This window comes from Gracilinanus agilis, chromosome 2 (assembly GCF_016433145.1).
Source record: "Gracilinanus agilis isolate LMUSP501 chromosome 2, AgileGrace, whole genome shotgun sequence".
Classification (NCBI taxonomy): Eukaryota; Metazoa; Chordata; class Mammalia; order Didelphimorphia; family Didelphidae; genus Gracilinanus; species Gracilinanus agilis.
In genome coordinates, this window is record NC_058131.1 from 334670313 (window position 1) to 334687007 (window position 16695).

General features: G+C 38.5%; 1 protein-coding gene across 1 annotated transcript in view; it reads left to right on the forward strand.

Moving 5' to 3' along the window:
* The first annotated feature begins 1196 nt into the window (after nucleotides 1–1196).
* Nucleotides 1197–16695, forward strand: part of TPX2 (TPX2 microtubule nucleation factor) — a 63777-nt gene continuing 48278 nt past the window's right edge. The window contains exons 1-2 of the mRNA XM_044664294.1: nucleotides 1197–1240; nucleotides 11618–11732. The gene's annotated coding sequence lies outside the window, so the exon portion shown is untranslated. The remainder of the gene's footprint in view (nucleotides 1241–11617; nucleotides 11733–16695) is intronic.

The window sequence follows — 16695 nt, forward strand, 5'->3', positions numbered from 1 at the left end:
TGGAGGCCAAAGTTGGGCTGGTGAGTTGACTGTTTCTTATTTGTTAAATGGGAATGAAAATAAATGCAGTGACTGCTTTGTGGGGCTCTTATGAAAACCATATTTATAAAACACATCTATAAAATTCAGAGCCACAATACCCAGCTGCAATATTAAATAGGCTTCCTATGTCCAAGTTGTGATCCTTGGCATTGGAAAAGGGTTAGCCCTTACTCCCACTTTGGGGAGTCCTCCAATGGATTGGGCCTCTCTACCCCCCACTCCTCTGGGGCTTTCTCTTAGAATGGTGATGGCGAACCTTTTGGAGATGGAGTGTTGGGCCTGAATCCCATCCCACTCCTCAGACCAAGTGCAGTGCCAGCCCCCTCTCCCCACCAATGTCAGGAGTGCCCTGCCCCCACTCTTACCCCACATAAGGGAAGGAGGAAGCACTCCTATTAGGCTAGGCAGAGGGGCAAGTGATGTGAAAAAATGTTTCAGGCATAGTGCAGAGGGGGAAGGGAGCAGCTCTGACAGAGTCCCTCTGCTTTTCTAGTAATAACCTGGGGAGGTGGGGGGACGACCTAGTGCCCACAGAGAGAGCTCTGTATGCCATCTTTGACACCCATGCCATAGGTTCGTTATCATTGTCCCAGAACCGAAGGACCAACACAAGGCACACTCCAACCTAGGGAGGAGGGGAAGAGCTTGGAACAGTCCAATGACCTCTACAACCAAGGGATGGAGGGGAGTATTCGGCTTTCCAATGTGGAACAGTTCAATCAGTAGCAGCAGGGAGAACATTTTGAGCCAGCTCAATAATGGGTCTACGATCAGGGACAAGTCCACATTGTATATCATGAAAAGGGATGTTTTTATCTGCAATTACAAGCACGTCACAGAGCTTCATAGAGATTTTTAAAAAATTAAATAAACAATCCGCGCTTCCCGTCGTGAACAGAGTTGGGAAAATCTAAAGCTCTCGCTAGCGCCACGCACAGCCTTCTGGATGTCGTAGTTTACTTACGACCTACTTCTCTATTGGTCGTGGCAGTCCAAGGACAACATTTCCCAGCAGGCTTCAGAGGGCCGTGCCTCGGCTGGGAAAGAGAAGGCCTGGCCAATCGTGAGGTGCAGAGTCCCGCGCTCCCTGTCCTCTGATTGGAGGATTCAGACTCAAAAGTCTGCTTTCAAATCTTTAACGGGTAGCGGGTGGAGTTGCAGCGGCCGGTTGGGTATTGCTCGGTCTCTAAAGCTGGAGGTGAGTGAAGAAGGTTTCCTGTCCCCGCCGTCCTTTCCATTGCTTTTCGGCCTCTGTCCCCTTTCAGGTCTCGGAGCTCCGCAGTCTCTCGGAGGTCCGGGGGTAGATGGCGGGACAGCACCTTGGGGAGGCGGTCTCCGTCACCCGATTTCCCAGGTTTTCACCCCGGCCTCGCCTGTAGAGTTGGTGATCTGGATGGGCCTTGCCCCCTACCTTCTCCTATTTTTCTTCTTCCCCCTTTCTCTGGAGAAACGGTGATGGCAACTCTGAGGGGGCCATCCACCGGCCTCGGGGACCGGGGGGGAGGGGAAGCCTCTGGCATAGCATCAGTAGCTCGCGTTTTATTGCGCTTTCGTCTCTGCAAGCCCCAGAGGCAGGGAAAAGGGTGCTCATCTCTATCCCTTTTTTACAGCTGCTGGACCCGCTTCGGGCTCCAGGGCAGTATAATTGACTCAAGATTACTCAATTATTGAGAGCTAGAATTGGAACTCAGATTTTCTAACTCCCAAGAATGGGGAGTCGGGGTGGGTAGTTCCCACCCCCACTCCCATTTATTTGAGTTTAAGGTACTGAATACAAAGCACTTTTCCTTCCACTACCTATTGGTTGGATTGCTAAATATCGTAACAGTTTTGCCCTTGTTAAAAAGAGACTCAGTCAGGTGAAGTGATTTTCCTAGTCTTACTATTCAGTTCTGCTGACATTTATTAAGGACCAGTTATATCCACAGCTCTAGGGTAGGGAGTAGTGATGCAGAAACGTTTGTTACAGCGAAAAGTGGATTTGAATTCCAAGGAACTAGATATGAAAGTTCACTTTGCTATGTAAAACTTATGTAACCTGGATAAGTCACTTCACTTTTCTTGGTCTTAGTTTCCTTATCTGTAAAAGTAAGTTGTTGGGAGTGGATGATGTCTTAAGGTCTAGGGAAGGTCTATTCTAGCTAAATCTATGATCAATCCTTACCTCCTCAAAGAACTCTCATTCTATTGGGCAGAATAGAATATGTACGAAGATGAGTAAATATGAAGTAATTAGGAGTAGTAAGACTGCTAACAAGTATAACTAGGAACCAGATAGTAGTTCTTTGAACTGGGACTCTCACCTATCATTTCTGACCTACAAGTATAATTTCCACTAGGAATAGGTAGTAGTCTCATTTATTTTATTTTTTATATTTTAAAACTGGGAGTGGGGGTGGGGGTGCAGCTAGGTGGCTCATGGATTGAGAACCAACCCTTGAAATGTGAGCCCCTAGGTTCAAATCTGGCCTCAGACACTTCCTAGCTGTGTGACCCTGGGCAAGTCACTTAACCCCCATTGCCTTGCCCTTACCACTCTTCTGCCTTGGAGCCAATCCATAGTATTGACTCTACTGTGGAAGGTAAGGATTTAAAATAAAATAAAACAAAACAAAAAGAAAAAACTTATTCTGCTTAGAATTGATATTGGTTCCAAGGTAGAAAAGTGATAAGGGATAGGCATTTGGAGTTAATTAACTTGCTCAGGGTCACACAGTCAGGAAATGTCAGGTCAGTTTTGAATCCAGGACCTCTTATCTCTAGGGCTGAATATCCACCAAGCCTCCTAGCTTCCCCTAATAGACTCATTTTTAAAGATGTGGAAACTAAATCTTAGAAAGGGAGTCATTGTGGTACAGTGGAAAAAGCCAGGGTTCTAGAGTCAGGACCTCTTGTCAATTACTAGCTTTGTGACTTTGGATTGGACGTTAACCTTTGTGGCCCTTAGATGTCATTTATAAAATAAAGGGATTTAGACTAGAGTCCCTCAGAAGTTCTTCCTAAGTCTTAAGTCTTTGAACTTTGGTGATGGTTAACCAGTCACACAGGTAGGGAGGATTTTCCTTCTTGGAACACCAGGTCTTATAATGCTCACATCCACATGGTACAGTCGAAGGAGCATCAGATTTGTGGTTGGGAGACCTGGAGAAAATTTAAAAGACTATAGAAATATGAATTGTCAGTCAACAAGTATTGATTAATTACACTGTGATTTATTTATCCAAGGGATAAATCTAGTGCTTTTTGCATGGCATATAATCTGACTTCATTCTCATGTATTTATGTTGCATCTTTCTTCCTTAGATAGCTTGTTCCTTGCACAACTCTTCAATTTCTGGTTATCCAGAGAGTGAGAAAAGATCTCAATTCCTCTTTGCTTTTCATAGAACATTTCTTTTGTTTAGGTAGTAATGCCCAAGTACCTATTCTGAAATGGACTTTACTTCTCTTATAGTATTTCCATTAAATTTCTCTCAGTCATCATTGTAGGCTGGGCCTCCTTTGTGTTAGACAGTCTAGGAATACAGGAGTATGAAATATAAACCCTGCTTTCCAAAGATGCTTCCTTTCTATTTAAGGATGTATAAAACAAAATATTTTGAGACTAGTGTAAGTTAGTTTCTGATATATCTTTCAAGGAACCTTGAATGTTTGGGGTCTTGTGTGGATTGGAGGCATTTGGTTGGAAGAGAACCTTTCAGGTCCTGTTTTGTTCTCAGGTTCAGATTTTTTTTCATGATCAACAAACCATAAGCATATTGCACTCTTGTATTCTGTACATCTTTCAGACTTCATGCTGGTAAAAATGTAGTCCATTGTACAATATGACAGAAGTCTGTCTATTTAATACTAATGCTCTCATTGAAGAAGATCTGTGTTGATGAGTCTCAAAGGTTTTTGATAGCTATGAGACAAGTAGAATGGTCTCTTATGAGTTGAAGGCAGTGGAGACATGCATGGTGAGTATGAATAGTCTTAATAAAAATCAGTGAGGAAGAAGAAAAGGAGTAAAATAGGAATAAAAGAAGCCAGGGAAATGTTAGATAAAAAAGAATATGACTTGAACATATGAATGACAATTGGACTGCCCAAGTGTACAACTGGTATCTTTTTGATGTCAGGAAAAAGCAAGAAACGCCTACATCCGATATGTATCATGATCTAGCAGGAGAACATAAAGAAGAGCCAGCACATAATACGTTCTGGCATGAATGGTTTGGGATGTGTTATTGGAGGGAACATCAGAGGAATGAGATCACAAATGCATATTAGTATAAACATGCTGTAAATTAGCTTGGTAGTACTTAGGAGGAGAGAGCTGCCTAGAGAAATTAAGAAGAGAATTCTGTCAGTAGAAATCTTCAGGCAGAGCTGGACACTTTTTGGTGTTGCTATATAGATGTTTTAAAAAGTTTTTTTGAAGGCTATTTCAATATTTATAATCTTATGTATTTAAATTTTATTCATTTAAAAACATTTTTCTGAGAAAGGATCCATAGACCTCACTAGGCTGCTAAAGGAACCCATGATATAAACAACCTTTGATTTAGGTACAAGGAAGTGTACCTTGGTAGACCACTTAGGTTATGCCGAATACCCTCAATCTTCTGATATTTTCTTGCCTCTTCTTTCACTCTGTAAACCTCAACACAGCTGAAGAGGTAAGTTCAAAATTTTTTTCTACTTTTACCTTAGAATAAATAGCACACAGCTGTTTGAATTTTAGCGGCTGGGCCCTAAAACCCCACCTGGGTAATTGGTTCCCAAACCAACCCCTCCCACATCAGGAAAAACCCTGGAGAGAAGTATAGGCCTCATCTGGGGAACTGTTTCAAAATAGCTGACCCTTAGATTTTGGGAAGGATTATATCTCTCAATTGGCTAGTTTGCTTTACTGGCAACAAACAGGCTGCTCATTTCTTAATTAACTGTGGGCCACACCTAGAGAAAAGCTTTTAAAACCCTCTCAGAGGGGAAGCATCTGCTCTGTGCCCCAAACAATTTCATCTTGTAAAAAATCTCCAGAAAAACCTGAGAAAAATCATTGAGCTTAACTTAGCTCAGTGGTTCCCAAATTTTTTTGGCCTACTGCCCCTTTTCCAGAAAAAATATTACTTAGCGCCCCTGGAAATGAATTTTTTAAAAATTTTAATAGCAATTAATAGGAAAGATAAATGCACCTGTGGCCATCACTGCTGCCCTGGATTCCTGCAGCACCCACCAGGGGGCGGTGGCACCCACTTTGGAAATCATTGACTTAGCTTTTATTAGAGAGATTTTAAATGGAAATTAACCATTTTTACCTTGTTTTACTCCTGAAAAAAAACTTTTTGCCTCAGAAAAGATGCATTTTGCCCAAAAGAGAAAACTTAGGAAGCACATGGACTCTGGGGGGGGGGGGGGGTGGTTCCTAGCAGCTACTTAATCTATACTTAAGTATACTTAATCCTATACTTAGCCTCAGACAAAAGATTCCTAGCCTGTCCTCTACCCAAAAGTTAATTAAATCTTAAGGGGTCTCATACTTAAGGCACCACGCCACTTTACTTTAAGTACTTAAAGGGACCACACCCTTGTGAATTCTCCACCTTCACCTTAAAACCCTAGCCCCCTCCTAACCTAGCCAATATAAAAACAAAACAAAACAAAACAAAAAAACAACAGAATTACAAGCAATTTAACAATTAAATAAACAAAAATGTGGTTGGAGCCATTGAACATTGAGATAACTGCCTCCTCAGGGCGGTCAACTACATAATTAAACTTAGACAAATGTTGATTTTTTTTTTCTGGTTAATAATCCCACAAAACATATTACAAGGGACATATCTTGCACTATATTTGGGTGTGATTGTAATACTTGTAAGTGGAGTTGTTTATCTTTACCTATCCTGGAGAAACTTGAGAAATAGCCTAGATACACTAGAAAAGCAAGAAAAAGACTCATCTCAGAGACTGGACAATATGGAGGAGATTATAAAAATCCTTGCAAAGTATTTAAAAAAGAAGAAAACAAAAAATGAGAAAACTCCAGCATAAGAGAGACTTATTTCTCCATACCTCATCATCATCAGAGTCTTTATCCCACTCTGACTCTGTTCCTCCCACTACTCCATGGGACTCTCTCCCAGTTGCTGCTGCTGACTCAAACCCTCAAACTGGGAACCTAGAGGCAGAAACAGAAAATGATGCAACCCAAAGCTTATTCCCTCTAAGGGAAGTACCTACCTTCAATAAAAATGGGGAATTGGTGTCTATAAGACACCATACACCCTTGAACCCTCAAGATTTAAAGAAAATATGCTTATTTTTGAGAACAAACCAATCTTAATTATGAAAAAATTAGAGAATATATTCCAAACTTATGACCCCAATTGGACGAATGTTGAAAATCTATTGGATTCATTTCTAACAAGAAGTGAGAAAGATAGAATTATCTCTCTTGTCAATAAGAAGAAAGGTAGGGGAGCAATTAATTGGCCTGTCCAGAATCCTAAATGGAATTACAATTAAGACCCAGATTACACAAAACTCTACTAAGGCAGAGAAGCATTATTGTCAGCCATGAAAGTCTGCTCTGATATGTCTAAAAGCTGGTCAAAATTCGGAGAGACCAAACAATATACCAATGAAACCCCCTCCCAATTTATGGATAGACTTATTGAGGTGGGCAACATATATATGGACTTTGATTTGACCAGAGAATGAGATATTAGACAAATACGTAAACAGTTTGTTGAGAATTGTCATAGTCAAAGACTACTTTAGAACTGACTGCCCGAACTGGGAGTCTATGAATCTTGAGGAATTGAGGCAGGTAGCTTCTTATGTTTTTAATGGCCGTGCAGAAAGATGTGAGGAAAATAGTGACTCAGTAGAGGATTTAAAGACAGAAGTTAAAATACTAAAAGAAAAACTGAAAAGGCGGGAGAGACCATAGCTCTTCTCCAAGAATCTAACTATCACTATCGATCCCTTACCTGCCACTTCTGTGAGAAGGGCCACACAATGATGAACTGTAGGAATTTTTTGATTAATCAGAAATAACACCCAATCGAATAATAACTATAGAAATGATAGGAATAATAATAATGATTCTAGGAATTGCAACTTTAGGAGTGATAAATATAAATATGCTAGGAATAGAAATCGGGAAGATGACTCCATACCAAATGACCCTACAACTGTATATCTTAAGTGGAGCTTGTGCCACTGCCCCTCTACATGAGGCAGAAGGTGGGGACCCTTAGACTATTGGTTTCCGTTTTATCTCCCCTTAAAATAGCAAGAAAAAAAAATTTGAGTACAGTGCCTGCCTACCTTCCTACTATCTTTATTTGCACCATCCTTTTTGTAACATTTTGTGCCTTTTGTAAAATTTTTTTTTTAATATATTATTGCTTTTCTTCTACCTCATTTGCACTCATACCGCAGATTAAGGAAAGTTAAAGGAAGAAATGAATCTTATTTTTTGGCAAGATGATTTTATATTTTACCTCTGTGATTCTGAAAAACACATTTTTAAATATTTTTGTTTTTCTTCCTGCATGTACGATATAGTATTCAATTTTTTCTCTCATTTTTTGTATTTGAAGCACATGTCACTAGTATTAAAAGCACATTGAATTCCTGAATTTTTATTTTACTATTGCCTTTTATTTTTCTAATAGAATATTTGATTTTCTTTTTTTTAAATTTCTTATACTTAAAAGTACATATAATCAATATTAATTTTTGATTCTGCAGTAATATAAGTTTAAAACGTATTTGTTTTAATATTAATGCATACCCCAAAAGCCTTAGACTATGGTAATTTATTGTTAAATATTATAAGACTATAATTAATGTTTATGTCTGATTCCAGAAGAAGGGAACAACAGAGCCAACATACAGTGCAAGAAGCACAAGGTCATGGAGACAACCAGTCCCATTGGGGGATTGATGAGAAACTGCACAGTGCCATGGAGCACAAGGTCAAAAAAAAGACCATACTAATCCAAGTAGGAATGTGTAGAACTTCCATGCCAATACTAAGGACTTGAACTTAGTGTAAGACTTGAAGTTGTGACGCTTGACATATGTTAAGTTGTAGGACACTTTGTACTACACTGCCAGTTGAGTACTGAAGGTTGGCCATCATCATTGTGGCTCCCCTATCCCTTAGAATGAAGGTAAATCAGACCTGGGAATGACACTTCCCTTTTACATAAAAATCTAGTTCTCTTTTCTCTTATGATATGCCAACTTGCTTGTAGTCTTGGCTGCCAATGAGTAAGTGCGATATTACTGCATTTTGTCCTACAGATTTATGGTACAGAATTTACTTTAATTGGACCCTAATACAAGGGCCTGTTATGAATTTTTTCTTGTTTAATCCGAAAAATTTTACATATGGATTTTTGATATTTTGATTCTTATTTTGAATCTTTATTTCTCCCAAAATTTAATTTTAAAAAATTTTTTTAGTTTTTCTTTTGATAATTGACTCATACACCCCATAATTCAATGATATATTCTGAGTTGATCTAGATGTTGGTCAACCACCCTCTTCAGGGGGGATTGTATTTTTATAAAAAATTCAAGTTTTAAAATTTTGTTTGAGAAAATTTTTCAGAAAAAGAAGTCTGCTAACACTTTGAAACCAGAAAATGGACTATTTGCCTGCAGAAACCTACACTGAATCAAGATGATCCAAAATGAACTTTGGGGTGCAACTAATTGAATTTGAGGGGATTGAAAACAATTATTTGAATTGTAAATTCTTATGCCAAAGGGGATTGCCCCCAATTGGCTTTTTGTCAGTGTGCCTAGCAAAACATTGGTTTTACTCTTTCTATCTCTTCTACCTATCTCTTATCTCTAACTATTGTAGTTAGAATTTTAGGGGTACAAGAGGATTATGTCAAATGATCAATTGGGGAGATGAGTCTCCCAAATGATCACAGGGGTATTGTGATAATTAGATTAAGTCTACACTGCCCATCTTTAGTTTAATCACCAAAGGTGAGAATACCTCTAATTCTGGGAGATCCATAACCCATGTTTGTTATAGTGGGCAAGGAATCAGAATCAACTGACTGCCCCCTTTGCAGTACTATGAGAAGTGTCTATTGTGATTGGACATGCAAATTAGGAGGGAGGCACAGGAAGTGATGCATAAGTGACCCCTTTAAAAAGAGGGAGTTGAGTGAGTGAGGGGTGTTCGGTTGAAGAGGACGTCTGGTGATGGACCTCTTCTGGATCGTGGATGAGTGTTGGAACAGTGAGACCCTGGTGAGACTGTTTTAAATATTTTCTTTGAATTCCATGTGGTGAGTTAAAAGACTGAATCTTCCTGAACTTCTCTTAAGAAACTTCTTTTAATAGACTCTGTGAATGAATTTTTGCTTCATTCACCTCCGGACCTCTTACCTACTGAGTTAGATTCTTATTTCTTTATTTCCTCTCTCTCTTCTTAATCGTAAATAAACTTCCATAAAAGTCAATTTTGACTTGAGATTATTCTTAATTGAGGATTGATAATAGTTCAATCCTCTGGTGACCATCTTTTAACATATTGAACCCCCCAAAATCCCTTTTTCCCCCTTACAGAAGAGAGGGAATGAGCATATTTTGTGCCTAATTTAACTACTGTCTAATGGACTAATGATTAGACTCTTTTCAATATGATTTTAATAGCCACTTGACTATATCTAGTCTTTTTAGTGAGTTGTCTTAAAATTCTATTTGAATTATTCGGATTAAGAATGGGGTAGCTTTCCTTCAGTATAGATCCAGCTTTAGATTTGTTCATTCAACCTTGATGAAATTAACTTCTCACCTAACTAAAAAAGGAGCTCTCCAGTAGAAATTAATGTTGTCTTACTTGGTACTAGTAACTAATTCCTTTTTGAAATGAATTTAGTTCTTGAATATCTCTGCATGTTGGCCAGGAAGCAAGGAGACACCTTCAGCACCACTGATTTCTTCTCAGGGTACCAGATATGGGAAGGTGATAATTCATTAATATGAAAGAATTAACTTCATTAATGAAAAAGAATCTGTGATAATCCAAGTTAAAGAAAGTGAATTGTTACTAGGAACGTATCATCTGGTAAAGGGGGTCCACAAAGTATTACTCTGTAATAAGAGGTTATAGAGATTTTAGATTACATGAAAATATCTGGATGAATTGATGCAGAGTGAAGTAAGTAGAACCAAATGAAAATATAAACAATGCAGATAAAATACATAATGTACAATATAATAAATAATATCCAATGATGTAAATGAAGAGACTACGAAAAGGAAGCTGAACTCTGAATAAACTGAAAAACCAATCAAAGTTCCAGGGAGCAGATGATGAAGTATGCATTGGGACTTCATCTTTCTTCACCTTGGGTTATCCCTCTTTTCTCCCAAACCATCTTCCTCCTCTTTTCTTACTCTGAGAATTGTAAACTGATCATCACTGCCAATAACAAACGTGGAAAGAGGTGTTGGTGCACTAACGAACTGCTCTTTTGTTCCACTCTACTTTATTACTCTTTTCCCAGCCACTGCTCTCCCATTGTCTTTCCACATTGTTAGAACAAGCTTCTTAAGGACCGGGACTTATATTTGTAGGCTTGTACTTGGCAGGTTAACTAAGAGCTTAACGATGCTTTTCATTCATTCATCTTGGCAGCCTTGCCAGAGATTTGGGTACTGACCTTACAGCTTTTCCTTTTGGATCTCCCTTGGCTTCCCTCATTCAGAAGTGTCCCTACCCAAGATGTGGATCTGTTTATGAGTGTAGAGTAATTCATAATTGCCCATAGCTAATATTTAGTGTAGTAAGGTGTAGAGAGTGCTGTTATTTAAAACAGCTCCCAAAGGGAGGTGGTTGCAAGTATTATCTTCATTTTTTAGATGGAAGTTAGGGGACTTACCTAGAATCACAAAGCTAGAAAATACCAGATGTCCTGATTCCAGGACTATTGCTTTTTTCTTGATATGCTAGGCCACTAAGAAAGCTTGCTCTTCCCATTCTCACCATCCAGAGATTGCAAAGAAGCTAAGTTAGGTCCAAAATTGCACAGCTATTATTGCAATAATGACACTGGCAAAATTTTTTCACAGCATGAAATACAGTCGTCCCTTGCTATATTGGAGTTCACTTATCCAGGGTTTAAAAAAAATCTGATTCTGTGTCGCAATTACACTTCCTGGGGCACACTATTGGTTGATGGAATGAAAGGTGACTAACCACAATGTAGGTTAATAAAGAGTGTGGATAAGGTTTATAGGAGAGTGGGAAGGGTTTTATAAGGCCTTAAAATATATGTAAATGATAAAATAAATATAATGCTGCTACTTAGCAAATTTTCACCTATCATGGGGGTCTCTGGAATGTAACTCCTGCCATAGTTGAGGGATCACTGTATTTACTCATCAGATTGTAAATCTTTCTTCAACTGTCATTAGGTTTTTGTTTACTTTGAGTTTTGTACCCATCTACTATTTGTTCTTTTTCTCCCTACTTCTTTTACCCCATCTAGTTACCTCCAAACTAGAAGAATTTATAACCATGCCAAGACCTCTTTGTTTTTTATAGGACTGCTGTTAGCAGAAGGTGCATTCCAGTTTTTCAGATTATTTGGAAGAGGTGGGAAAGTTACATTGGATTTTTCACTCCCAGCCTGTGGGCAAGTGGACCCACAAACTGAGAGGTAAGCTGGTGATCATGGTCTGTTTCTAGAGTGAAAAGCACAAAAGAAAAAAAGGATAAGGGAAAAATAACTTAAGCTAATTTGATAATTTGATTGGTAATCTCAAAAGGTTGTGACTAACTTTGATATGAAGAGAGGGAAGAAAACGGTTGATCTGTTTCAACCAATAATGTGATTGGACAGATGGCTAAAACAATGGATTTAACAGGAAGGCTCAGGGAGAATGCTCTGCTTGTTTTGTCCAAGAATACCGGCTAACTCATGTTATAATAAACTGGAAGAGTTTATCAAACACTTTTTTTAAGGCAGTGCTACTAATTTAAGCAAAATTAACTGATTTTTGAAAGAAAATATCAGATGTGTACTCATACAGTCAGACTGTTAGCACTATCAAGGACCTCATATGAATAAATCCACTTTCAGATCATTTTATTTAATCCAACTCCCTTATTACATAGAGGAGGCAACTTGAGATTCAGAGAGGGAAAGTGTTAGTGGCAAGCCTAGTTCTCCTTGGCTTCCTAATCATTTCTGTTATATCTAATCTTTAGTTTTGTTGGGGTTGGTGGGGATGGTATTTAACAAACACAAGCTAAGTAAGTACTCATTAATTCAGTTGAATTTAATGTCATTTTGAGATTTCTTTCAGTGTTTTTTGTTTTGCCTTTTAAGTCTTGAAGGGCTAATTCTCCAGATTTTTAGAGCTGAAGGAGACCTTTTGAGATCAGTCTTAACAGGTGGTTCATTTGATACCAAATGTATCTCTACTTAGTATTTTTCTTCATTTCTAGTGAGTGCTGAAACCAACAAGCTTGATGCTTTGAGTACCACTATCATCAGTTTCCTCTCAGGGACCCAGGCATGACTAAAAGTGTACTGTTATTCATTGACTTCTGGAAGTAATTGTCTATCCCCTGAGGGAAAGTAAGATTGTTGAATTAATTTGTTCTCTTAAGAGAAAACTTTATTTTTTTAAGGATAACATGAAATAGTCTAGAAGGGATGAGGTGAGGGAAATGTTAGAAATACTATATTTGCTTCAAGTTTCTTGACAGTGATGGATTAAAACAAGTGTTCTTGTGTCCTGTGCTGACTTCTGGGTGTTTGGACACTGGAGGATTGTCATTGGATTTAAAATTGACCCAATTTTGGAAGCTTCTTAGATCTGTTTCTGTAAACAGATCTGGTTTCAACATTGAAGAAGTTAGCAAACTTAAATGTGGAAACACAAAGTCCATTAAACTTCCTTCAGACTTAGTCTGTGACTTTGATTAACAGTTAAGACTGCATACTGGATTATGTTGCCATTTACTGGCTCCTGCTAATCCCTTATGTACAAGAAAAAAATATGTAGGTGTTTTCTCCCTGGGCATGATGAAAATAACTTGACTCCATTTAACTTCTGGTGCTGTAACTAGATCTTGCCTCTCTTGTGAAGGGAGGCAGGAGTGTCCCTTGGGAAATGATACTAATAGGAGACCTGTGGTAGTTATTTGTACTTGCTACCTAATTCTTTTCCTAGATTATTTTTCTAACTCTGACTTACCCCAAAGAAGTGATCTTCACCTGCTACTTAAACTAGAACTACTTCATGATTTACAGGGTATATTTTCTTTTACTATTTTAAATAGCTAAGTTAATAGGGATCTTAACTTAGAACCTCTCCCAGCAGAATTTGCTGGGGTGCTTTATAATTTCAGTTCCAAAACAAAGAAGAAACTAATCTTTTGAAAGCAATTAAATGTCTAAAGTTTTAGCTTCACATTTTGCCTGTTGCATCATTTAATTTAATTTATAGTTTTCCCTTGTGGAACTGAGGCCTTCTTACTTACCGACTTTACAAGTCGTGTGGAGGCTAGGGGGCATTCGAGTTTGTTTTTCTTAGAGGATCGCAGCTATTTCACCACTGCCTCAGCACTGCTTAGAATGTACTGTCTTGCAACTAACTTATTCTTCCACGACCAGTACCATTTGATTTATGGAACTTGTCTAGTCTATTTTTGGATGGAGAGGGAAGAGGAATAGAAGGCTGTGGGTGGCAGATATCAGGGTTTCATGGGAATTGAGGGTTTACGTTGTAACTTCTGCAGTTCTTTCTTATAAATACTTATTTTTTTTGGTTCTCCTTTTTTCATCAGTCCTGAATTCCATGCAGAAACTTAAGTTTGTTGGAAACCCATGAACTTTACAGCTCACTAACTCTTATTTTTTGTCAGGGGCTTTAAACAATTATAGGTGTCCAATTACTCATAAAGTTATATGAATTGCAGTAGAGTTTAGCAGCAGAAATGAAATGGGAAATACAGACAGCTCTAATTAGGGACCAGATTTTCAACAAATATTTGAGCACATTGTGAGCAAAATACTGTGCTAGACATCCCAGGTGTTATATACAAGAAAGTATGTAGAAGACAGATGCTATCCTCAAAAAAAACTTATAGCCCATCAGAGGGACAACTATTAAGTTTTTTTTTTTTAAACCCTTATCTTCTATCTTAGAATCAATACTATTGGTTCTAAGGCAGAACAATGGTAAGGGCGAGGCAGTGGGGGTGAAGTGACTTGCCCAGGGTATTCCCAGGTAAGAAGTGTCTTGAGGTCACATTTGAACCCAGGACTTCTCTGTCTCTAGGCCTATCCACTCTATCGACTAAGCCACATAGCTACTCCTGATAACTATTAAGTTTTTAACTGTGTGCTTATTAGATCATAAGTACAATAGAAGTTCATGGAATGGAAAGTGATCTCATTGGCTAGTAATCATAGATTTAGAGTTGGCCCAGGGCTTCAGTACATCCAGGTCATCTATTCCAATCCCCCTCATTTCAAAGATGAGGACATAAACCCAGAGAGGTTTAGTCATTTGCCCAAAGTCACAAAGGTAGTAAGTCAGAATTAGGATTTAAACCCAGATCTTATGACTCTGAATCTATGTCATTTTCCACTCTACCATACTGCCTGTGAACTCATTCTAGGTTGAAACACTCTGTAAAAGTGAAAGGTTGAGGGAGGAGGTGGGACTTGCACTGGTTTTAAAGAATGAGTGATTTTTAGGGAGTGGGGACGATTTTGGGCCAGAATAATATAAGTAAAGCCGTAAGCAGGAATATAACAGGAAACCTGTTATAGGTTCTTGGTCAGGAGAATGACAAACATTTACTTTCAAGTGAACAGGTGTTCATTAAGCACCTCTGTGCCTTCTATGCTAGGCATTCTGGGGGATTCTATTAGGGAGCCTACATCACCCCTTTGAACTGCTGACAATTGAAAGTCTTAAGATAGAGACAGACATCAACTTGAGTAAAGTGGATAAGAATGATGATTCTGTTTTTTTTTATACTTTTGTTTCAGAGCATTTTTTGTCATTTATTTACTTTGTATTTCAGGCACAGAAATGCCACCCTCAAATTGTTTCTAGAATGTCACCTGAGAGAGAAGATTTTAGGTGATTGTGGAAGTAATTAAAACCCAACTAATTGGAATGTGAACTTAGATACCATCTAGCCAGATTACCTTATTAGACAGATGAGGAAACTGAGGTCCAGGGAAGGGAAATGCCTTGCCCAGTTAGTGGCAGAGTATGATGTGCATCTGCTGACTGCCAGTTTAGGGCTCTTTATGCTACTACATTGTGCTTTTTTTGCATTGTTGTATCTTGTATTCCCTTAGCATTTGTATTTTCCACCATGTTTGTAGGTTACAAACCTTGTAAGCCTTCCAAGCACAGTAAGACATTTCTTTCACATCTGGTTGATGTATGGCTGTAAGTAAAAAACATACAGACAAGCAAATACTTCTGTAGAAAGCAAGAGACTGGAGGTCTTCAGAACCTGGAGGTCAGGAAACCTATTCTAATCTCAGCTTTTCCTCTTGGTAGGTTTACTTCTCTTCGGGTCTCAGCTGTCCTCGATGTCAGATGGACTAGTTAGTGTCTTAAGGTTTTTCCTAGTTCTGAATGTCTGCAATTCCATGTGTGAGTTGACTTCTTGCAGTTGCATTCAAACCTTGATTTAATAGAATTGCCTGGGGAAGTTGGCATAGAATATTAGAGCCAGTAGAAACCTTAACTTTTCTGTCTTTCTTTTTATGTAAAACCCAGAGAAGAGAACTTTCTTGACAAAGTTCACAAGGCTAGATAGTCAAGATTTCAATAAAATTTACCAGTAAACTGAGGGTCAAGCACCAAACCCCTTTTGTTTCAGTGCTCATTGAAAAGGGTTTTCTAATCTCCCAAAGTCTACTTTTCTACTTGGGGATCTTGCAGGATTTTCTTTCCCAATTATTAATTTTTGACACTAAAGAGAGAATGAAAGGCTAGGGGAAAGAAAGTCTTGTTGCTTCTCCCCTGGGTTGTTGTAAGTATAGTTTATTGACTAAAACTACTTGCATATTCTGTGTTTCCCCTCTTCAAACCTTCCTTTACATTGCTGCCAAAGTAACCTCAATGCACAGTTTTGATCACGTCATTCCCCTTGCCTGATAAATAAAATTTGAACCATTTAGGCCTGGCATTTCAAGACCCTATGTAATCTGACTATAGTATTGCTTTCTAGCCTTTCATTTCCATCGTGTTTACTTCACTTGTTCCACATTACAGCCAATTGGACTATTTCACCATTTCTCACCTCAAGATAAGCTGCCTTCTGACTGCTATGGTTGACTCCTAAGTCTGGACCACCACAATGATAGCCTATCTCTCTCTGCTGAAATCCTTTTTCTTTTAGACCTAGCTCAGATATTATTTCCTCCATGAATCTTCTTTGGAATTTTATTCTGGTCATTTAGCTAGAAGTGATTCCTGCCTCTTCAAATCTCTCATGCCACTCTATGGTTCTTTTCTGTATTTATAGTCTTATTTGCATAATAATTGTGTGTTCATGTTTTTTCTGATTTCCCACCCCACCCCTGTATTATAAATTCCTTGAGAGAAAGGATTGTGTTATTGCTCATCTTTTTGTCCTCA